The sequence below is a fragment of the Zingiber officinale genome, chromosome 5B (assembly GCF_018446385.1).
Source record: "Zingiber officinale cultivar Zhangliang chromosome 5B, Zo_v1.1, whole genome shotgun sequence".
Lineage (NCBI taxonomy): Eukaryota > Viridiplantae > Streptophyta > Magnoliopsida > Zingiberales > Zingiberaceae > Zingiber > Zingiber officinale.
This window is the reverse complement of record NC_055995.1, coordinates 625,476-642,323: the sequence shown is the minus strand read 5'-3', so window position 1 is coordinate 642,323 and position 16,848 is coordinate 625,476.

The window sequence follows — 16,848 nt, the reverse complement described above, 5'->3', positions numbered from 1 at the left end:
TTGGAAAGTTTGTTGTGTCGAAAGGTGCCTTCACTATTGGCTAAAATCTTTCTTTTTAATTGATTTTTTTCATAGCATAGCACGACTTTTAGGGGTTTAGAAGTTTTTTTTAAAAATTTATCTGTTGTCATTTATTTTATTTTGTGGTAATTTCATAACATAGCTAATGATATGTGATTAGATTACAATATTGACTAAAGAATTATTTTGATCTATTAGAAAATTATTAAAAGAATCATTATGTTAGGATGCAGTATATTGATTATGTGTTACTCTTTATTTTACTTCTTATATGCTTGGAATGTTTGATTCGAACAATGTAATGCATTGAATATGTTTTTTTTTTATAAATCTTAATGCTAGATGTTGATCTATTGGATTTTAATCTTTTGTATACATAGAATTTGCTTGTTAGTCTAATATTATTATACTTTAATATTTACAATTATAAATAAGATTTGATATTTTTAATCATGTCCATGTATGGATTTGATGCTAGTGTTAATTAAGAATGAGTACACCAATTGACTAAGTCAAGAAGAAAGTAATTAAGTGAATTGAAGAGTTAGATAGGATTTTTATAGATGTTATGTTAGAACAACAAATTAATGGTAGCCATGTAGGCAACATTTTCACATTTACTGCGTACAAATATATATTTGTCATTTTTAGTGAGAATATTGAAATCCCATTGACGAAGGATAATTTGAAGAACAAAATTAAAACACTGAAAAGTCACTTCATTTCATGTTATAATTTGTTTAATAATGGAAGTGGAGTTCAATGGCACGCTGAGAGTAGAAAATTTGAGGTTGGGGAGGGGGTTGAGAAGTAACTTATTAATGTAAATATTAATAATAGAGATCAAGTTATATTTAGTCATTTTAAGAACTATTGTATTTTCTAATTATGTTTAAATTTGTCTAAACTAATCCATCAATCAAGAAGTGGTGATATATCCTACACCTCATTACGAGAAGTTGGCCAAACAACCACTGCTACTAGGGATGGATCCAGAAATTAGAAGTACATTGGGCTGATATCGAGTTGGTAGAGTTCTTCATTGAAGAGATTTGAATTTACTTCGTGTGAGCATGCTACCATCTTGTCTTTTCTTATATTTCATCAAATTTTAATTTTTTTATTAAATATAATTTTTTCCTTTATTTGTGAGATTGTTAAATTAATTTACCATTAATGATATTTAATTCGTAGATGTTAAAAATTTAAGGGTCATGGTGGAAGATCTGGCCGCTAACATAGTGTTAGAGAGTGTGCCGCCGATGATGAAATAGAGGTAGTCGGTTCACGAGTGTGACGTGAGGTCACGCTAGAGCGTCCGTACGTACATTCATCCCTAGTTGAATATAAGTTCAGCTTGACTAGCTTGCCTAATCTTCTTATTTCTACTAGCCTATCCAAATAGAGTAACTTGTTCTAACTAGTTGGATGGAAGAACTAACTCAGATACGTTTAATCTGGTCAACTGTTGAGCCAGTAAAATTTGTTATGTGAAAGAGAAATAAATAAGATAAAGGAATAAGGAATAAATATTTTTAGACCATTTTTGCTATTTAATATAAAAAATATTCTACAAAGAGCAATATGACAAATCAATTAATGGAGTGTAGCCCAGGACTACCCATAGGTAGCTGTGTCTTTGACCACCACTGAAAGAAATATTGAAATTATTTTAGAGAAAAAAAAAAGAGATCTTGGACTAGATGATGAACATGAGCATTTTGAAATAGTCCATGATAGTTTTTGGATATATGTAAATGGAAGAGGAGGAAAGAGACTCCTTTGTGTATAAGTTTAGTGTCATATTGGAAATTTCAAGGCACTATGGTTGGTTTATATTATTGTAAATGCATTGATGTTGTGAACAAATATATGGAGAGAGACTCTCTCTCACATGTGGATGCACAGGGGTGCAAATTTAGAGTCCGGATTGCACTGAATCAAGGTGACTCATATGCGAACACGACCTGTACGCGCGTTGACTCAAATGGCCAAGAGAATAAACTAACGTTTTACCAATTGAATTTTTTTTTGTTTATTGCTTAAATGTAACAGATGCATTAATCGATGATTAATGAAGAATCTGTAACCTTCAGCCATTTAAGTTGGACAGGTTAATAGGCAGCAAATGATTTTAATTCGGTCATTGAATATTGCAAGAGTCTAAGCTCCTATATAAGGTGGTTGTGACTAAAAGCAAAGTGGAGAGGACTAAGAGCAAAGATTTTCCTCCACCTTTGTTCGCCCAAATCTTCTCTTTATCGTGCATTTTCGCTCGGTGGTTTGCCCGTGATAGTAATCGGTGGTTTTCGCTCTGTAACGCCCCGGCTCGGGCGGGTTCCACCCGGATTGAATTGGGAACGCCACCAGAATTGTCCATCGGGTTGACAACTAGCTTCACAAACCATCGGAGATCCTTTCAGCATGCTTTGTCCTCACTCGCACGCACCCTGGAAAACTTCTTAGGAAGTCACCCATCGAATTGCTCATCGGGTTGAGGACTAGCTCCACAGACCACCGGAGGTCCTTTCAGCATGTTTTGTCCTCACTCGCACACACCCTGAAAAACTTCCCAGGAGGTCACACATCCTCATATTTCTCCATATCAAGCACGCTTAACTTTGGAGTTCTTAAGTTTGGGCTTCCGAAAAGGAAAGTGCACCTTGGTGATATGGATAGTACCATCTAACCTTTTAAGTCATACTTAACTAGAATCTCAGAACCGGGTATTACATTTCCACTCGGTGGTTTGCCCGTGATAGTAATCGGGCACTTTATCAGTTCGCCACAAACAGCTAATGCTTGGTTGTGTACGCGATTCTGCCATTATATCCTAGGAAATGGCAGAAAGTACTACCTAATGATTAAATAAAAAGAATATTTATCCTGCATCTATGAAGCAATATACAAATACATCCGTGTTCACTTGCACATCTTTCACCCGACCTTGTAGGGTTGGGGATGATTCGCACTCCACGGCCGCTCGAGCTTCCTTCCGCTCTCATCCTCCAAGTAGTAAACGTCTGAGCGGAGCCTCTGCACGACCTTAAAAGGTCTCACCCATGGGTCTTCGAACTTGGCGATATTGCCGACCAGCTTTACTTTCTATAGGGGATCGGTTGTCGGCTAGAAGGGGGGATTAGATAGCTAGGTCACCCCCAATTCCCTCTCTTCTCTACACAGTTAATTTGCACAATCAGAAATGAAACTAAAACAATGAAAGCAATAAGTAAGAACACAAATGCTAACATGATTTCTTTACATGGTTCAGAGATTGCTTGCTCCTACTCTACAACGTGTCCTTGAGATGGACGAACCCTTGATCCTACGATGGATCAGTCCCTGACAATCTCCAACTAGAGCTTACTCCTCGGTGGAGTACAACCTCTCATAAAGCACTATTCTTCTTTTACAAGATGGAGATTAAGAGTAGGAAGAAGAGTATGACTTGGAAGCTTTGGACCATGATAAAGGAGTGATTCAACAATAATTAGTATCGGCACCAGTTGACTGACACTTTCATCAGTCGACTGGTGCTACCGTTGGAGGTAGCCAACAACTACTTCGCAGTGCCAACGATTTACAAGCGACTACTTACCAATCGACTGGTCGCTACTGGCTGAGTGAACATAATCTTTCTGTTCACTCCCATTCGACTATGCAGTCGACTGGACCAGTTGACTGCAACTTCCATCAGTTGGTTGGTTTTGGTTACACACTCACACTCATCCTCTCCGGAGTTGGCCTTGAAGCCCTCTTCATCAGCCTTCGTCCCTCAAATGCACCCGAGCTCACGACTCCTCTCTGTGTCATCCTTCACGTTGACTTGAAGTCTGTTTTCTTTGGCTTCACTCCGTTGCTCCTTGTCCGGCTATCCCTCGGATGTCTTCCACACAATCCTTCACCAACTCAAAGATCTAAGCCCTGGGATGAGCTTCCCAAACTTGGTCGCACCAAGTTCCTCATGTGTTTTACCAAGTCCTGCAAGACTTAAACACATATCAAAACAATATGAAAGCTTAACTTAAACTCTTTGATGTTGGTGCAATATCCCTCAGGTCAAGGGTGACCTGGTTAACCAAGCTGAGTCTTGGTTAGGGTTTAGATGTTTGACAATAAGATATTGATCGAAGAAGAGTCAAGTAGGTCAAGGTTGACCGGATACTTGACTGGGAAGTCCTAACTGGCAAGTTAGGCAGAAGAAAGTCCTAGTGAGTGAAGCTAGGCAGAAGGAAATCCTGGTGAGTGAAGCCAGGTGAAAGTCCTAGTGAGTGAAGCTAGGCAGAAGGAAATCCTGGTGAGTGAAGCCAGGTGAAAGTCCTAGTGAGTGAAGCTAGGCAGAAGGAAATCCTGGTGAGTGAAGCCAGGTGAAAGTCCTAGTGAGTGAAGCTAGGCAGATGGAAAACCCTAGTGAGTGAAGCTAGGTGAAAGTCCTGGTGAGTGAAGCCAGGCAAGGAAGGAGATCCAGATGGATCAAAGATGATCGGACATCTGGTGTTGGGAAGTCCAAGTAGGTCAATGGAGTGACCGGATACTTGGCACGACGAGTAAAAGTCCAAGTGGGTCAAAGGGATTGACCGGACACTTGGTGGGGAGTCCTGGCAGGTCAAGGGAGTGACCAGATGCGAGGCATGATGTACCAACAGGTCAAGGTTGATCGGATGTTGGTTAGGGAGGTTTGGGACTTGGTTTTGGGCAAAAACCAAGTGCTGGATCGATCCGTGGATCGATCCAGGATGTGGATCGATCAGTGGATCGATCCAGGATGTGGATCGATCAGTGGATCGATCCAGATTCTTCCCAGCGAACAGAAAGCTTCTGGATCGATCCGTGGATCGATCCAGAGGTCCCGATCGATCAGCCGATCGATCGGGACGATGCTGCTTCGCGCGATAAGCGCTGGATCGATCCGTGGATCGATCCAGGCGCGTTTCCAGAGCACAGAGGCGCTCTGGATCGATCCGTGGATCGATCCAAAGCCTCCCCGATCGATTCGGAACATTCGAATCGATCGGGATCCGACCGTTGCGTCGGGTTTAAAGCCGCAGGCGAGCGTGGTCTTCGGCATCTCTTCACGAGCTCTTCTCAGATTCATTCCAGCTCCTCCACAGCTCTCTACAAGCACGTGATCGCCAGTTCTTGAAGGTTCTTGGAGGCTTTCCAAGTCAAGAGGCGGATCTATTGCAAGAGGAAGAAGTTAGGGTTAGGGTTTTTACTGCACATCTTGTAAGCTTTTGCTTAACTTGTATTTCCCTTTCTTCTTCTTGTACTGAGAGTCTTGTAGGGCTTCTCCGCCCTCGGTAGTTACCGAAAAGGAGTGTTTCATAGTGGAGGGTGCGTGCGTGGTGTGGATCCTTGGATTAGTCACCTCCTTTGGAGGTGGATACCAAGTAAAATCCTAGTGTTAGCGTTTTGTGTTTGTTTCTGTATTTTCCGCTGCACATCCAAGAAGAAACAAGCAACGCCAAGCAACGAAGCGCACCGAGCGAACGCGACGAGCTATTCACCCCCCCTCTAGCTACTTTTGGTCCTAACAAGTGGTATCAGAGCCAAGTTGCTCTTCACCGGAATCATCGCCGGAAGGGTCAAGCATATCAAGAAAAGCTAGAGGGTGAAGAAGTTGGAGAAAATTCTTCAAGTTCAAGACTTCATCAAACTCAACTTCAAGATGCAATTCCAAGATGGACTTGGATTTGACACAAGGGTGGCTCCACCATACACTTCTACGAGTTTTGATTCTTGGAGATCAAGAATCGAAAACTTTCTTATGATGGAGATAGAGCAATGGTTTGCTCTAATGGAAGGCTTCAAAGCTCCAACGAACTCCAAGGGCAAGCTTCTAAAGAAAAACAGATGGAGCTCGGAGCAAATTCAAAGGGGCGAGGCAAATGACAAAGTGACCAAGCTTTTGGTCAACTTATTGCCTAGCCACATCTTGGCTCAAGTTGGAGAATTCGAAGATGCCAAGGAGCTTTGGAGCAAATTGGCCAAGCTTCATGAAGAGATCCCCTCCACTGTACGAGATCAAGAAAAATCCAGAGAGGGTGACTCTTTGGAGCAAGACCAAGAGGAGGATTCCGAGGTTGAGAGATGCTCAACCTCCGAAGAAGAGGAAATCCAAGAAGCTTCATCCTCAAGGGAATGCAACGAAGGGAACAAGGAGGGAGCATACTCCTTGTTTCATATTCAAGATGATGAAGCCTCTGATGGTTGCTACTCGGAAAGCCTATAGGTTCCACTGTACAAAAATTTTGTACAAAGGTCTGAACCTTTTCCTAGCTACCATGTGTTCTTTTAAATTAAATTTTGGATCTCCTGCGGAACTTAACACGTTTGATCCAAAACTTAATCTATTTGTTCTTTTAGGTTTTGACTTGGATCTCCTGCGGAACTTAACACGTTCGACCCAAGTCTCCTTAAGTTATTAATTCCATTAAATATCAATTTCCATAAAAGGTTCCCAGTACTGACGTGGCGAGGCACATGGCCTTCTTGGATATGGGAGCAACCACCACCGACTAGACAAAACCTTTAATAGAAAGCTAATATTTAATTTCCTAAAATAACTTTAGGTTAACCAAAGAGAACAATCAAATCACAAGGAAAAGAAAGAAACAAAAGAACACAACTTCGAAAAACCATATTCGAAATACTAGAACGTAAGCCTCTTGTATTTGGTATTATTTCCATAAATAACTAGCATGATGCGGAAATAGAAATTACTAGTTATACCTTGTAGAAAACCCTCTTGATCTTCTACCGTATTCCTCTTCTAACCTCGGACGTTGTGTGGGCAACGATCTTCCAAGATGAGAAACCACCAACCACCTTCTTCTCCTCCAAGCAAGGTTCGGCCACAAAGGGAAACTTCACCAAGGAGGAAAAACAAAATACTAACCAAGCTCCACGAGATGCTAGCTTTCTCTCCTTCTTCTTCTTCTTCTCCGAGTAGTATCCGGCCACCACAAGAACTCCAAGGGAGAGGGAGAGGTTCGGCCACCACAAGAGGAAGAGAAGGAGATGATGGCCGGCCACACCAAGGAGCAAAAGAGGGAGAGGAATAATAGATGTTGTGTCTTGTGAAGACACCCTCACCCCTTCTTTTATATTCCTTGGCCTAGGTAAATTAGGAAATTTAATTACAACAAATTTTCCTTAATTTCCTTGACATGATTTAATTGAGAAAAATAAAATAATATTTCCCCAATTAAACAATGATGGCGGCACATCAAGAGGAAACAAATTGGACAAGTTTTAATCAACAATTAAAACTTTCCTTATTTGTTTCAGAAATTTTAAAAATAAAATTTCTCTTTAAAATCTCTTCATGGTTAATAAAAGGAAATATCTATAATTTTAATTTTATTAACATGTGAATAATTTTAAAGAGAAAATAAAAAACTCTCCAATCTACAAATAAGGAAAGAGATCTAATCTCTTTCTTTAATCTTTTGTAAAACTTTTACAAGAGAGATATTTTAATTTTAATTCTCTTTAAAATATATCTTCCACGTAATAATAAAATCTAAAATTAAATTTCTTTTTTATTTAATTATGGCCGGCCCTACTAGCTTGGGTTCAAGCTAGGGACACCTAGGCCGGCCCTAGCTTGGTTCCCAAGCTAGCTTGGCTGGCCCCCTTTAGGTGGGTATAGAAGGTGGGTATATGTGGGTATAGTACTCTATAAATAAGAGGTTACCATAGGGACCGAGAGGAGGAATTGGTTTTGGTCTCTCGATAAAATTAAGCATCCCATGTACACACAACTTAATTTTATCAATGATAATTCATTCCACTAGAGAACTATCATTGAACTACTGCACCAATCCCAAATTACATTTTGGGCTCCTTCTTATTATGAGTGTGTTAGTCTCCACGTGTTTAAGATATCGAATGTCCACTAATTAAGTGAGTTAACGACAACTCATTTAATTAATATCTAAGTCCAAGAGTAGTACCACTCAACCTTATTATCATGTCGGACTAAGTCCACCGGCAGGGTTTAACATGACAATCTTTATGAGCTCCTCTTGAGGACATTATCAACCTAGCATCACTAGGACACAGTTTCCTTCTATAATCAACAACACACACTATGAGTGATACCATTTCCCAACTTATCGGGTTTATTGATTCATCGAACTAAATCTCACCCATTGATAAATTAAAGAAATAAATATCAAACATATGTGCTTGTTATTATATTAGGATTAAGAGCACACACTTCCATAATAACTGAGGTCTTTGTTCCTTTACAAAGTCAGTATAAAAGAAACGACCTCAAATGGTCCTACTCAATACACTCTGAGTGTACTAGTGTAATTATATAGTCAAGATAAACTAATACCTAATTACACTACGACCTTCTAATGGTTTGTTCCTTTCCATTCTGGTCGTGAGCTACTGTTTATAATTTATAAGGTACTGATAACATCATCTTCTGTATGTGACACCACATACTATGTTATCTACAATATAAATTAAATGAACAACTACAAACAAATGTAGATAATTAGACCAAATGTGATTCTTTATTCATAATGAATGTTTACAAAGCTTAGGCTCTCAGTATACACTCCAACAGCCTCCACCTCTAGGATTGAGGGGGAGCAATCCTTGGTGACACCGGATCAAGAAGAAGGAGAAGCTTCTACATCCGGGTCAAGAGAAGAAGAGGAGGAAGAAGCTTCTACCTCCACAAGTCAAGAAAAATCAAATGGAGGAGAATCAAGGTCCGATCAAGAGGAAGCTTCTACCTCCGGATCCAAAGAAAAAGATGCCACCCCTACAAGCAAAGGTATAAATATTTCAATTAATAATAAAAATCATATTATATGCTTTGAATGTAGGGAACATGGGCACTACAAGAGCAAGTGCCCTAAATTGGCCAAGAAGAAGGGTCAAGTGGCACAAAAGGGCAAGGTGAAGCCCAAGGAGATCATCCCCAACACAAAGAAGAGCAAGGAGCATATTATATGCTTCTTGTGTCAACAAAAGGGGCATTACCGAAGTCAATGCCCCAAGGGGAAGAAGATGGTCAAGGCTCAAGGAGGCACTAGTCAAGGGGGAGCCTCCAAGGTAAAGAAGAAGGTATCTTTTATTGAGCCTATTCCCTTGCAAAATGGTAAAAAGCATGCGAGGTCAAATTTTTATCATTTTAATGCAATTTATCATAAGAATAGAAAGCATGAGGGCTTTAAGGAAAAGCATGTGGCCCTACATGCCAAAACTACACCTAAGGTTAGGAATGTAGGTAAAAATCTAGGCAATAACTCTAAGGATTTTAGATACAAGCCTAGAAACAAAAATGCTCATGAACCAAGCACTAAGGATTTAATGATAGAAAATCAAGTCTTGAGGTCAAGACTTGATAAAATGGAAAAGACCCTAAAAAGGATGGAAAATATCCTAAAAGGGCAAAATGAGCAATACCTAGAGCTAGGAAAATCAAAGCCATCCAATGGTCATAGAGGTTTGGGATACAAACCAAAGGCTAAGAAGGATATGCCCTCTTACCATAGAGTTCCATATAGTTATGGAATAAACCCTAGGTCTAGTGGTCAAGCCAAGAATACTAGGGAAGTCATCCCTAAGAGTATTTTTGCAATAAAAGTGACTAAGGCTTCTAAGAAGTCTAAGAAAGTCACCAACAAGGTCACAAGGGAGGCTATCCCTAGAGTTGACCTAGAAAATGTGACCAAGGCTTTTAAGAAGCCCAACAAAGTCACTAGGAAGGTATCTAGGGAAGTAATCCCTAGTGAATACCTAGAGCATCCAAGGAGCACCGATAGGTGTTGGGTTCCTAGGAGCATCTTCTCTACCCCATAGATGGGTTAGAGAGTGTCAACTCCGATTAGAAGGGTAGTTAACCCAACTTTGAGGAAATTGACACTCAAGGAGCATTTTCAAGATTTTTGTTAACCTTTGAAAATGGAATGGAATTATTATTTACTCCTTGAAAGAGTAAAATGTGCCTAGTGATGAAAAATTGATTTTATCTTAAAATGGCACAAATTAGGAAAACCTTGAGAAATACCATGTTGGGATTTTGGTATTCTCTTGGAAATTTAAGGCAATCCGGGCCTTGATTTATTAGATTACTCTTGAGGAAAAATGGAATATGCCCATAATTGAGGACTTGCTTAATTTTTAAGTGGCATAAACAAATCAAGAGAAATGGAAATGTCAATTTAGGTTTTGGCATTTCTTTGGAGCATTTAGGGCAATCTAGGTTTAACATTTTTAAGTTAAAAAAACAAGTAGTATATTTTGAGTTAGCTAAGTGATTAAGGATACTTACATAGGTAATCTAAGTGTATTTTTATTCATGCTAAACTTTGCCATGATTGTTTGCCCATAACATGCCATGACATCATATTTTATTTGTATTTTGCATTCATGACTTATCATGAAAAATACAAAAATATCATGCCATGTCATACATGCATCATGTAGTATAGGAACTTTCTTTTGAAAGCTATTTCCTTTTGATGTATGCCATAACATTATCATGCATTAGTTTAATTCCTTGTAATTAAGGACAAAAGGCATTTAACAACAATTATTAACAAGTGACATCCTTGGTGGATGTCTAGTATATATCTAAAATGCCTAGATAGATATGCATGATCCCTAGAATTGGGCAAAACCAAAATCTTACATCTCACAAGGACTATAAGATGACTTGTATGTGTTTTAGTGCACATTAGATACAAGTGAGATGTTAGGAAGATGAACAAAACTCAAGATGTTGATTTAGTGCATTCTTTTGAGTTTTAGGTTCATCAAAACACATAGTTATGTGTTTTCCCATCATTGGGAAAGCTAATGTACAAGTCATGTGCATTATGCCCAAGGAACATGATGGGATATTGGTTTTGAAAATGTTTTTAAAATGTTTTTGGAAAACCTTGGTGAAGGCTATCTTTTGATAGTAATCACCATTGAATAGTTAGACACAAACTTGAAGAAAACACTAAAGTTTTTGCAAGTTTTCAAGTTTGTGTCAATCTTTGAAAATATGATGTATTTTCATAGAAAACTATTTTCCTTAATAATATATGCCTAAACAATGTCTACACGAAATTTCATAATTTTTGGATTTTGTAGAATTTTCTAGGGGTTTCGGTGAGTGAAATGGAATTTCAGCAACTATCGAACTCGATCGATCCATGGATCGATTGGAGTGCTGAATCGATCCATGGATCGATTGGAAAACAATCATAGAGGCGCTCGGATCGATCAGCCGATCGATCCGGTAGTCTGAATCGATCGGTGGATCGATTCGAAAGGTTCAATCGATTGGAACCAACTCTAATCGATCCAAGTTGTGTGTGGAAGCTGATTTCAGCACTTTGAACCTATTTTAGTCTAGGTAACCATTCCAAACCCTTAAAATACATTTGTATACATAAAAAGGGTGTTTTCGTGTTGAAAACAAGGATGGAATGGTAAAGGAAGACTTCATTGAAGTTTAGGTTGAGGTTTGTTTCAAATTTTGAACATTTGAACCTCAAAACTTCTAAATCTGGGTTTCCTAAAGGTTTAGGGATTCCAAGTCATTGTTGGTGCAATGACAGAAGTTACCACCATGTCTTTAGGGGGAGGGATTCTTTAAAGACATGAAAATTATTTTTCATGAACCTTGGAAGGTGGTTAACCTTCTGTTGTGAACTTGCTCAGGGTTGAGCATTTAAACTTGAAATGGGGATAAATGGGGAGTGGATATCCTCATCATTTCAAGTGGCAACTCAAGTGGTTGAAAATGCTCAAGGTTGGGTATTTGTCAACATTGAGGGAGAAGTTAAGGATAATGAAGGGTATGAGACCTTCAATATTGAGTTGATCACATAAGTGAAATTGTGATCACGATGAGCAACTCTTCAGGAGGAGAGTCTTCAACAAATGGAGTTGTTGAAGTGTGCCCAAAATTGGAGCATAGGTTGATGTTTTTTTGTAGTGGGTTGATGTGTGCCAATAGGGGGAGAATGAAAGGGCTTATGAAAGGAAGTAAGTTAGGTTTTCATTACCTAGAGGGAGTTTGCCATCTTAGGGGGAGAATGAAAAGCTTAATTTATGGGTTCATTACCTAGTGGCATGAAGAAGGAGGCTATAGGATTAGCCTAACTTACATGTGGGATTGTAAGTGTTATTGTGGTATTGTCAAACATCAAAAAGGGGGAGATTGTTGGTGCAATATCCCTCAGGTCAAGGGTGACCTGGTTAACCAAGCTGAGTCTTGGTTAGGGTTTAGATGTTTGACAATAAGATATTGATCGAAGAAGAGTCAAGTAGGTCAAGGTTGACCGGATACTTGACTGGGAAGTCCTAACTGGCAAGTTAGGCAGAAGAAAGTCCTAGTGAGTGAAGCTAGGCAGAAGGAAATCCTGGTGAGTGAAGCCAGGTGAAAGTCCTAGTGAGTGAAGCTAGGCAGAAGGAAATCCTGGTGAGTGAAGCCAGGTGAAAGTCCTAGTGAGTGAAGCTAGGCAGAAGGAAATCCTGGTGAGTGAAGCCAGGTGAAAGTCCTAGTGAGTGAAGCTAGGCAGAAGGAAATCCTGGTGAGTGAAGCCAGGTGAAAGTCCTAGTGAGTGAAGCTAGGCAGATGGAAAACCCTAGTGAGTGAAGCTAGGTGAAAGTCCTGGTGAGTGAAGCCAGGCAAGGAAGGAGATCCAGATGGATCAAAGATGATCGGACATCTGGTGTTGGGAAGTCCAAGTAGGTCAATGGAGTGACCGGATACTTGGCACGACGAGTAAAAGTCCAAGTGGGTCAAAGGGATTGACCGGACACTTGGTGGGGAGTCCTGGCAGGTCAAGGGAGTGACCAGATGCGAGGCATGATGTACCAACAGGTCAAGGTTGACCGGATGTTGGTTAGGGAGGTTTGGGACTTGGTTTTGGGCAAAAACCAAGTGCTGGATCGATCCGTGGATCGATCCAGACTGTGGATCGATCAGTGGATCGATCCAGATTCTTCCCAGCGAACAGAAAGCTTCTGGATCGATCCGTGGATCGATCCAGAGGTCCCGATCGATCAGCCGATCGATCGGGACGATGCTGCTTCGCGCGATAAGCGCTGGATCGATCCGTGGATCGATCCAGGCGCATTTCCTGAGCACAGAGGCGCTCTGAATCGATCCGTGGATCGATCCAAAGCCTCCCCGATCGATTCGGAACATTCGAATCGATCGGGATCCGACCGTTGCGTCGGGTTTAAAGCCGCAGGCGAGCGTGGTCTTCGGCAATCTCTTCACGAGCTCTTCTCAGATTCATTCCAGCTCCTCCACAGCTCTCTACAAGCACGTGATCGCCAGTTCTTGAAGGTTCTTGGAGGCTTTCCAAGTCAAGAGGCGGATCTATTGCAAGAGGAAGAAGTTAGGGTTTTTACTGCACATCTTGTAAGCTTTTGCTTAACTTGTATTTCCCTTTCTTCTTCTTGTACTGAGAGTCTTGTAGGGCTTCTCCGCCCTCGGTAGTTACCGAAAAGGAGTGTTTCATAGTGGAGGGTGCGTGCGTGGTGTGGATCCTTGGATTAGTCACCTCCTTTGGAGGTGGATACCAAGTAAAATTCTAGTGTTAGCGTTTTGTGTTTGTTTCTGTATTTTCCGCTGCACATCCAAGAAGAAACAAGCAACGCCAAGCAACGAAGCGCACCGAGCGAACGCGACGAGCTATTCACCCCCCCCTCTAGCTACTTTTGGTCCTAACATTTGACACACACATCAAAACCATGATCATACCGATCAAACTTAGGTCGATTGCACCAACAATCTCCCCCTTTTTGATATGTGACAATATGTTTAAGTTAGACACAAATAATAACTTTGAACATTACAAGCAATATGTAAATATGAAGCATAAAACCCAAGCTCGCCCTTAACATATGCTCTCAACCTTAATTTTCAAGTTTTGTACACAAGTAGGTTTCTAACTTAAACCTACCTATTTCTCCCCCTTTGACACCAACAAAAAGATTATACCAAACAGTCATACATACTATGACATCAAAGATAGACTAAACGAACCACAACCAACTTCTAAAAATGCTGGAAAACATGTACCAGTAGACTGGTATCTACACCAGTCGACTGGTATAAACTGATTCTGAATTTCAGCATTCTGAAGTCAACTTCATAAATGCATAAAAAATTTCAGAAAATTTAAAAAATCATGAAAATTTGAAACATATTTCTTTTACGGTCCTTTAACCAGGAAAAATATATTGTCATAAAAATTCATTATATTTTTGAAACGTTAATCAAACCTCAAAAACCTTGAAAACTCTCAAGTTTGTATCCATTTGAACTTTACTTTTGCAATCATATGCTTCAACATAATTATGCCAAAATAAATAAAATATAGAATAGTTTTCAAAACATTTAAAATGTCCAACTATGATCTATGGGCAAGATGTCCATTAATTAAACATTTATTTTCCCCATAGTTGACCTATGATCACTAAAAATTGATATATTTGATAACTCATCAAAATGTCATAAGCATAAGTGAATTATTTGTATCATTCTATCATCTCACATCTATGTTTAGAAAATAATGCAAGTCATTGTGAGATGAAACAAAGGTAACCTCTACTTAGCCCTCTTTATCATGAATTTCTATTAAGGCTAAGTGCTCCCCCTTAAGGTCTCAAGTCAACTATTTTTCAAAGATTTGAATTATGATTTCAATGGTTGACTAACCCAAAATCCTCTAACCCTTGAGGATTGACTTTGGCACCCAATGAAAATTCTTTCTAATTGGGTTAATCAAATATTTCTTAGGGATCCATTTTCTATCTATGGTCTTGGTTTTTGATTGCCCTTAGCAAGTAGACAATGATATGTCTTTTCATTGTTGGGTTCATTGTATCATACCCCATTTTTCTTAAAACTTACCCTTTGACTCCAAATGATCATATTTAAGGTTTTGGATCCAATTTCAAATTTTCTAAGGGCATTGGTAAGGTATTCTACCTTTTCCCTCAATTTTCTATTTTCTTCTTCTAAACATGAATCATTCGAATTAGTAGAAGAAACATGCATATCATTATCCCTAATAAGCATGAATTCTAATTTTTCCTTAAGCATGAAAATATCATTTTTCAAGGACTTATTTTTTTTTTCCCTTTTAGCCTTAAATGAATCATCATTTGTACTTTTAATAATTTTAATTAAAACGTGGGGAGGAAGATTATGTACCTCATTTATCGAGAAGTCCGAATTCGATGTTTGACCTCCCCCTTCACTTGAGATCCCTTATTCATCTTCACTTGAGCTATTTCTTGTTGGAGTGTATACTAAAAGCCTAGCTTTTGTAAACATTTATTTTTGAAATAAAAGAATCACATTGGTCAATATCTACATTTATTTGTTAAATGTAATTGTTCAATTAATTTATATAGTAGACAACATGGTATGTGGTGTCACACATAGAAGATTATGTTGTCGGTTCTTTATAAATTATAAACAGTTGCTCACGACTAAGATGGAAAGGAACAAATCATCGGAATAGTCGTATTGTAATTAAGTATTAGTTTATCTTGATTAATAAATTACACTGGTACACTCTAAGTGTATTGAGTAGGACCATTTAGGTAAGTTTTTTTGTACTGACTTAATAAAAGAACTAAACCTTAGTTATTATGGAAGTGTGTACTCTTAATCCTAATATAATAACAAGCACATATATTTCATATTTATTTCTTTGACTTATCGAAGGGTGAGGTTTAGCTCGATAAATCGATATGCCTGATAGGTTGGGAAATGATATTACTTATAGTGTGTGTTGTTGATTATAGAAGGAATCTGTGTCATAGTTATCTAGGTTGAAAATATCCCCAAGAGTAGCTCATAAGGATTGCCATGTTAAACCCTGCAGGCGGACTTAGTCCGACATGACAATGAAGTTGAGTGGTACTACTCTTGGAGCTAGATATTAATTAAGTGAGTTGTCAGTAACTTACTTAATTAGTGGACATTTGTTATCTTAAACACAGGGAGACTAACACACTCATGATAAGGAGCCCATAATGTAATTTGGAATTAGTGTGGTAGTGCGATAATAACTCTTTAGTGGAATGAGTTATTATCGATGAACTTAAGTTGTGTGTTTGGGGTGAACACGGGATACTCAAGCTCATCGGAATGTCAAAACCAATTTCTCCTCCAGGCCCCTGTCGTAGCCTCTTTATAGCCTCAAATTCATCTAAATATAAGCTCATCTTGGTGTCCAAGAAGGGGGTCGGTTCAATGCTTGGTGACCAAGCAAGGGTCGGCCACATCCTCTTTTATAGGGGCCGACCCTTTGCTTGGTGACCAAGCATGAAGGGGTCGGCCACAATAATTCAAAAAGGGATGGTTGTTTTGAATTTTTAAAATTTTCTCTTTGTAGAAAACTATAAGTTTTAAAAGAGATATTTTAATTTTTAAAACTTTCCTTATTTGAATTAGGCCACATGTTTTAATAGAGAGTTTTAAAACTTTTTTTTTAACCATCCTCATGGTTTAAAAAAAAAGGGAAGATAAGTTTTAAAATTAAAATTTTCTATCATCATGTTAAAAAAGGAAATTTTATAAGAAAAGTTTTAAATTTTAAAACATGGTTTTAATTTTTAGAACTTTCCTTTTTTAACTCCTACTTTAGGAAAGAGAGCTTGTAAATTTTATAAGAGGATTTCTTCTTGTAAAATTTTTTTAAAAAATATATTTCCTTTTTCCCTTGATGAAGTGGCTGGCCACCTTGCTTAGTGCCCAAGCAAGGGGCGGACCATAATTAAAATAAAAAAAATCATCACAAAATTAATGTTGGCGATTGATTCAATCAAGAGGAA